Below are 8,553 nucleotides of genomic sequence, written 5' to 3'. Positions count from 1 at the left end.
CCCACCCCCATGTCCCGGTTGTTACACAGGATCCCTACTCCGCAGAACATCAAGAGCACCATAAAGCCTTTGCTAACTGAGCAAAAAGCAAATATTCCCTTGGTACAGGAACAAAATGGAACTGTTATGCTACAGAAATGCTAGGTTCACACTGCTGTTGACTGAGACACTCTGGTTAGCCTTTCTGAGCAAACTGGACACAAGTCATATTCTTGCCTTATTTAAATTCTCTGTAGTTGCCACCCAAGGACCAAGGAAGGATTTATCTGTAAAACATTGTCACAAATAGTTCAGACACAGTCATTGGTTTAATTATTCTTCCTTGGCACAAACTTAAAATTGAACCAGCCCTTCCAAGGGTTCCCTGGCTTCATTTCCCCTTGGCATTATCTCCAGAATCTTATTTGCCCTCCATTTTTCTCTCTGATTATCTGAGACTGTAGCTGTTCCCTAGCACACTGCTAGTTGGACTTTTAGGTCCTATATATCAATAAAAGGGGGAAAAGGGCGCCTACGTGGCTCAGTTGGTTAAGTGACTAATTCTTGATTTCTGCTCAGGTTGTGATCTCACAGTTGTCAGATCAAGCTCTGCATTGGCTCTTTGCTAAGAGTGGAGCCTGCTTGGGATAGTCTCTCTGTCTCTTTCTCTCTGTCTCTCTCTCTCTCTCAAAATAAATACACTTAAAGAGAGAGGACAAAAAAGTCTTAGGAACCAACATGGGGTTCATAACATTACATTTTGCCAAATAAGGAATTTTTTAAAGTTTTTTAAATTTATTTTGAGAGAGAGAGAGAGAGTGAGCAGGGGAAAGGAAGATGGAGAGGGAGCGGGAAAATGAGAATCCCAAGCAGGGTCCGCACCCTCTGCGCAGAGCCCAATGTGGGGCTTGAACTCACCCACCATGAGATCATGACCTGAGCCTGTATCAAGAGTCAGATGCTTAGGGGCGCCTGGGTGGCTCAGTCGGTTAAGTGTCTGACTTTGGCTCAGGTCATGATCTTATAGTTCATGGGTTCGAGCCCCGCGTCAGGCTCTGTGCTGACTGCTTGCTCCGAGCCTGGAGCCTGCTTTGGATTCTGTGTCTCCTTCTCTCTCTGCCCCTCCCCCTGCTCACACTCTGTCTCACTCTGTCTCTCAAAAATAAATAAATGTAAAAAACAAAACAAAACAAAACTTCCCTAAAAAGTCAATGGGAAATGCAAAAAAAAAAAAAGAGTCAGATGCTTAACCAACAGAGCCACCCAGGAGCCCCTTTAAAAAAATCTTTATTTTGTGGATTTNGAGACACACACACACAGAGTGCAAGCAGGGGAGGGGCAGAGAGAGGGAGACACAGAATCCAAAGCAGGCTCCAGTTTCCAAGCTGTCAGCCCAGAGCCCAATGTGGGCTTGAACTCACAAACTGTGAGATCATGACCTGAGCTGAAATCTGATGCTTAACTGAATGAGCCACCCAGGTGCCCCTTATTTTACTTTTTAATACACACTTTTTTTAATTAAAAAAATATATATATACATATATTTTGAGGTGGTGAGGAGCAGAGAGAGAGGGAGGCAGAGGATCCAAAGCAGGTTCTGCACTGACAGCACAGAGCCCCATGCGGGGCTCAGACTCATGAACCATGAGATAATGACCTAAGCTGAAGTCAGATGCTTAACCCATTGACTCCCCTTGTCTCCACATTTTAAAAGGTATACTGACTCAGCATATTTCAATTTACAATTAAAAAAAGAAAAGAAAAATCGCCAACTCTTACTGGCATCATTTGAAAAGAAAGGGCATTTTACATAAAAAAGATAGAGAAATAATCTCAGAATAAGGAACAGTCCTCTGCATTGAATACAGTAGCTTTATGAAAAACTCATTATGTGGCCATTACTTTTCTTACTTCCTGGAGAACTGGTGAAAATTTCCTCTAGACTCTGAGTTGAATTTTTAAGGTGCCTTTACCGCTAAGCCTTTCTTGGTGCTTGTTCTTTTCTGCCCTTGATGTCTCTAACAGCTTCCTCTGGATATACACAGCTGTGAATTCCTAGTGTCCGAAGGCCATCTGGTCCAGTTGCAGGTCTTTTAGCTATGTTCTCACACTTGTTTTTCATGCTTCCATTCAGCCAGTCATAACACACATCTGGATATTACAAAGTCAATCTTGGGATTTCCAAAGTGCCTTTCTTTTTAAAGTTTTTTTAAATGTTTTACTTATTTCTGAGAGAGAGAGAGAGAGACATCGTGAGGAGGGGAGGCACAGAAGAGGGGGGCACAGAATCCGAAGACAGGCTCTAGGCTCTGAGCTAGCTATCAGCACAGAGCCTGACACAGGGCTCAAACCCACGAACTGTGAGATCATGACCTGAGCCGAAGTCGGACGCTCAACCGCTCAACTGACTGAGCCACCCAGATGCCCCCAAAGTGCCTTTCTTTTAACATTCAGTTGAGCTAGTTAAGTCTGCACATTTAACTTCATTTTTACATTTATTTATTTATTTTTATGAATCTCTACACTCAATGTGGGGCTCAAACTCAGGACCCAGAGATCAAGAGTCATATACTCTTCTGAGTGAACCAACCAGGCACCCCTGCACATTTAACTTTTTAACATATGTTGGTCCCACCAGATTTCTTTTTTTTTTTTTTAATGTTTTTATTTATTTTTGAGAGAGAGAGACAGCATGAGCAGGGGAGGGTTAGAGAGGAGGGAGACACAGAATCCGAAGACAGGCTCCAGGTGCTGAGCTGGCTCTCAGCCCAAGGCCTATGCGGGGATCGAACCCACCAACCGTGAGATGGTGACCTGAGCTGAAGTCGGATGCTCAACCGACTGAGCCACCCAGGCGCCCCCAGATTTCATTAATAAAATGCGGATTGACATTACTAGGGAAAATTCTGAAAATAAATAATAAATTAATTCAACAAATATTTTCTTTGCTTTGGAATATAAAGATCAGTAATAAAAATATTCCTTGTCCTATAAAGAGTCACAGATTTATTACAGAAAGAATATGTAAGCTAGGGGTTGGTTCTCTTAACCTGGGGTCAAAATGGGATAGATGGGCTTGGGGACAGGCCTACTTAATGAGATTGTTGGCAAAGATTTTGGTGCATGTACCTTTTCCTAAGGAGAAAATTCATTATTCCCATTCGATTCTCAACTGAATCCAAGACTTCCGAAAGAAAAATATTGATGTAAACAGATAGTTTTAATACACTAAAATGTTACAGTAAGGAAATATGACTAATAGTATGGGTGAACACGGGAACCTGACTCACCTGGGAGTGACTCAGTCAGTTAAGCATCCAACTTCAGCTCAGGTCATGATCTCATAGTTCATGGGTTCGAGCCCCGCGTCGGACTCTGTGCTGACAGCTAGCTCAGAGCCTGGAGCCTACTTCAGATTCTGTGTCTCCCTCTCTCTCTGACCCTCCCCTGCTCACACTGTCTCTCTTTCTCTCTCTCAGAAATAAATAAAACATCAAAAAAATAGTATAGGTGAACAAAAAATGGAGCACCTTTCTCCTTGGGGGAAGAAATAAGGCGTCATTTGATGAGGGTCGTGAAAGACAGGAGCTGGGCAGGGGAGATGACAAGAGTATTTGAGGCTGAAAGAACTGCATGTGTAGAATTGTGGGTTCCAGAAAAAAAAAATGTGTATTTGAGAAAAAGTTCAGTGTGGCTGGGAGATAAGTATATTGAGAAATACACAGGGCTAGAGAGCTGTAAGCTTTATACATTGAGTAGACTATAGAAAACCAGCAGAAATCTTCACAAATAGGTTTTTACACTGTCAATTGCATGAAGGATGTAAACATTTCTCTCTTCCTGCCTTACTAAGGGGGTGACCTGGGCAGTGAGGTCTATTGCTCCTGAAGGCTCAAAAGTTTTGAGAACAAGAGCTCTAGGACCCAGCCTCAGCCTGTGGCAAAATTCTGAAGAGTATGTACAATATGTCCTTTTTCCCCACTTCATTTTTCTCTTATCCCCACTCCTCACTTCAAATATGCAGAAGTAATGCGTAGGTTTCTACCTTCTAGACATTGAAAGTGGTGAACCCAAAAGGGATCTTAGAATTTATTTTGGTCCAACTTCCTTATTTTATAGCCTTAGAAGTAGATTCCAAGTGAGGGAATGATTTACATTCCTTGTCTCTCCTTCTGTTTCTCGGGCAGGGTGCTGGGCCATTTGCTCTTCTCCCTCTCTTCTGAGGAAACTGCATGGATTCCTTTGACTTCCACTCACATCTCGATACCAAAGATTCCAAGATTTGTATTCCCAGCTATGTTTTTCTATGTGCTCTGCCCTTTGTTTACAGAATATCTCTGATGTTTTATGTTCTCCTGAAACCCAGCATGTTCAAAGATAAACTTATGATCTTTCTCCACTTCCACAAATCTCCCCACATTAAAAAATGCCACCTCTGGGTGCCTCGGTGGCTGAGTCAGTTAACTATCTGACTCTTGATTTTGGCCTGGGTCATGATCTCACAGTTTGTGAGATCAAGCCCCAAGTCAGGCTCTGCACTGATAGCATGGAGCCTGCTTGGGATTCCTTCTCTCTGCCCCTCCCCTGCCCACACGCACACTCTCTGTCAAAATAAACTTAAAAAAAAAAAAAAAGCCACCTCATGCACCCAACTACTCAAATCAAATCACGTATCATCCTTGATAACTCCTTCACCTTTAGTGCCCTTCCCCCAACCTAATCCATCACCAAGACCTCTCATTTTTACCTCCTAAAATGTCCATTTGGTCCATTTCTGTCTTCATGGCCACTATGTTAGGCCATTATCTCTTGCCCGGACTTACTACAACAATCTTTTTCTTACTCCTAATTTACTCTCTTCTCCCTAGATTTATTTCCCACACCGCAACCAGAAGGAACTTCTTAAAACATAAAACTCACGCGGATCATTATTTGCAGCTAATGACTAAAGTCCCTGTTTTTCTCCTTTCTCCAGTCTCATCTGGTGCCACCCTCGCTCTCATTATGCACCAGTCACGCCGGCCTTCTTTCAGTTCCTCACCAGTGCTAAGCTCCTTCCCCACACAGGGCCTTTGCACATATTGTTCCCAACTTCCTTTCCCTCCTTGTGTGGTCAATTTCTGGTCACCCTTCAGGTTTTATCTGAAGCTTATGACCTCAGGGAAAACTTCCTTAGCCTTCAGCTAAGCTGTGTCTTCTTCTTTTTTTTTTAAATTTTTTTTTAATGTTTCATTTATTTTTAAGAGAGAGAGAGAGAGACAGCGTGAGCAGGGGAGGGTCAGAGAGAGAGGGAGTCACAGACTCTGAAACAGGCTCCAGGCTCTGAGCTGGCAGTCAGCACAGAACCTGACGCGGGGCTCGAACCCACGAACCGCGAGATCATGACCTAAGCGAAAGTCGGACGCTTAACCGACTAAGCCACCCAGGCGCCCCAATCCATCTGTGTCTTCTCACTGCACTTTGCACAACTGTAATTGAATAACTATTTGCTTCCTGTCATTTTCCCTGACTAGTCTATAAGCTTCAGAGTTAAGTGAACTGTTAAGACTCTCTCCAGCACATTGCCTGGCCCTCAATAAATGTTAAAAAAGGGATTGAGGGGCGCCTGGGTGGCTCAGTCAGTTAAGTGTCCAACTCTTGATTTTGGCTCATGGTTCATTAGATCGAGCCCTGCGTTGGGCTCCGTGCAGGGCATGGAGCCTGTTTAAGATTCTCTATCTCTCCCTCCCCCTGCTCCTCCACCCAGTGGGAGAGCTGGAATTAGAACCCAAATCCATTTCCAGTATAGTATTCTTTTCTCAAACCATGAGGGGTCTGTCCCTGTAAGATGACACTCCACATTCCAGGCTTTCTCTTACTTTCCCAGTGATTAAATCACCACTCTTCTGTTCAGGGGCCAGTTACAGCCAATTTGGTGAACTAATCCAGGTTTAGAGTTTACCCTTCTTTCAAGGATATTTGCATTTTAACTGGGAGACTCTGGAGAACAGAAAATAACCCCAAAAGATCTACAGAAGTCCCTTTTTGGGGGTGCCTGGGTGGCTCAGTTGGTTAAGCATCCAACTTCAGCTCAGGTCATAATCTCACAGCTTGTGGGTTTGAGCCCCGTGTTGGGCTCTGTGCTGACAGCTCATAGCCTGGAGACTGCTTCAGATTCTCGCCTTCTCTCTGCCCCTCCTATGCTCATGTTCTGTCTCTCTCTGTCTCTCAATAATAAATAAAAACATAAAAAAAAAAAAAAGGAAGTCCCCTTTTATCCATGGGGGATATGTTCCAAGACCTCCCAATGGGTGTCTGAAACTGCAGATAGAACTGAACCCTAAACCCTATATATACTGTTTTTTTTTCTATACATACATACCTATGATAAAGTTTGTAAATTAGGCACAAGAAATTAACAACAATAATAAAACAATTGTAACAATATACTGTAATAAAAGTTATGTGGATGTGGTCTCTCAAAAATATGGTATGGGCGCCTGGGTGGCTCAGTCAGTTAAGCATCTGACTCTTGATCTCAGGGTTGTGAGTTTATGTAAATGTTTATTTTTGGGGCGCCTGGGTGGCTCAGTCAGTTAAGCGTCAGACTTCGGCTCAGGTCATGATCTCACAGTTTGTGGGTTCGAGCCCCGCGTCGGGCTCTGTGCTGACTGCCAGCTCAGAGCCTGGAGCCGCTTCAGATTCTGTGTCTCCCTCTCTCTCTGACCGTCCCCTGCTCATGCTGTCTCTCTCTCTCTCTCTCAGAAATAGATAAAACATTAAAAAAATATCTTATTGTAGCTTGGGGTGCCTGGGTGGCTCAGTCGGTTAAGTGTCTGACTCTTGATTTTGCCTCAGGATATGATCTCATGGTTCATGAGATCAAGCCCTGTAGCAGGCTCTGCGCTGAGAGCGCAAACCCTGCTTGGAATGCTCTCTTCCTCTCTCTCTGCCCCTCCCCCCCTCAAAATGAGTAAATAAACATTTAAAAACCAAAGAAAAACCAAAAAATATCTTACTGTAGCCTTCTGCATTCTTGCTTGTGGCAGTGGCAGCAGTTGCACCCTTGACACACATTACAATGCTGGCAAGTTCATGGACCTGCACGTGAATTAGAAATGCTCCTCCAGCAAACACATTATCAGTGTCAAGCACCACAGGTCCATCCAGATGAACATAGCCAAGGTTGACAAGGTGACAAGTAGGCTCAATGGCCCATTATTTTTAAGTGTATTTATTTATTTTGAGAGAGAGAGAGAGAGAAAGAGAGAGAGAGAGAGAAAGCAATGGCGGGGTAGAGAGAGAGGGGGAGAGAAAATTCCCAAGAAGGTTCCGCACTGTCAGTGCAGAGCCTGACGTGGGGCTCGATCCCTCGGACTGTGAGATCATGACCTGCGCTGAGGTCGAGTTGGATGCTTAACTGAGCCACCCAGGCACCCCCCCCTCAATAGTCAGTTTGAAATCTTTGCTGTCTGTGGGGCCATTTGCAGGATAGGTGAGTCAGATGACTCCATCCTCTGACTGGCCAAGATCCACAGGATCATTTCAAAGAACTTCTAACTGGAGAGCATCAGAGGGATGTGGGATATTTGTCATAAATAAGCAGCACCTCCCTCCCCTGCCAATATCTTATTATGATATATTCATCCTTCTAGTGATGATGTGAGTTGATAAAATGCCTGCGTGATGAGATGATGTGAGGTAAAGGATGTAGGCATTGTGATCTAGCATTAAGTTTTCATTGATCTTTTGACCACATGTCAAAAGAATCCTCTGGTCTGGACCACATGTGACCATGGGTAACTCAGTGAAAGTGGAAAGTGCAACCTCAGATAAAGGATGACTACTGTAAGAAAAATTCAGGCACCACAAGTCATTGGAAGGAGGGAATTTTCACTATTATCCCTTAATGGGATTATAGGAAAGGAACCTGCAATGTATCAGACTTGCTTATGTGTATTGTACGTGTTTTAAACTTTTATCTTCACAACAAACCTGTTAGGTAGATATTATGATCCCCTTTATCAAATGAGGAAATTTCTGAAAGTTCTAGTAATTTACCTAATATAGCAAATCTGGTTGTGAGGCCAGTATTTAGTCCCTCCCCTTCCCAGGATACGACTCTTGGTCGATCCTCTTTTCATCAAATCATGCTGCTTTCAAGGGTAAGTATAGGCAACTGCTTACAATTTATACAAAAATCTGGGCTATGAGGTTAACTGGCTGAGTAGCTTTAAACAAAAAAGATAAAAAAAAAAAAGGATTACTAGGTTTCTTTTATTTCCTTGATGGGATCTATGCTCTGAGACTTGATATTTTAAGGCCTCTGCCATAAGTCCATCACATATTGATGCCTGGCCTTATTCACTCCAACCATAAATGTGATTATGCACAGAAAAAATGCTTAAATGCTTTGAGCACTTTCAGCAAAATTATAATGCAAAATCCATGGTGCTCTGTTATCATTTATTTTACTACTGAGTCCACCAAAGCCTCCTATTTCCAGAGAGTGGACAGTATCGGGTTGACACTTAATAGTGCATTATTTATCTGTTCACTACTATTCGCAATAACAAAAGCTATTAGGAGATGGTG

General features: G+C 43.2%; 1 pseudogene; it reads left to right on the top strand.

Annotated features, from left to right (window-relative positions):
* Nucleotides 1–5,784: 5,784 nt before the first annotated feature.
* Nucleotides 5,785–7,518, top strand: LOC144241073 (small ribosomal subunit protein eS21 pseudogene; annotated as a pseudogene).
* Nucleotides 7,519–8,553: the final 1,035 nt, after the last annotated feature.

The sequence above is a fragment of the Crocuta crocuta genome, unplaced genomic scaffold, assembly GCF_008692635.1.
Source record: "Crocuta crocuta isolate KB4526 unplaced genomic scaffold, BGI_CrCroc_1.0 scaffold127, whole genome shotgun sequence".
NCBI classification, from domain to species: domain Eukaryota; kingdom Metazoa; phylum Chordata; class Mammalia; order Carnivora; family Hyaenidae; genus Crocuta; species Crocuta crocuta.
The sequence above is the reverse complement of the archived record's forward strand: the minus strand, read 5'-3'. Positions and strand labels throughout refer to the sequence as shown.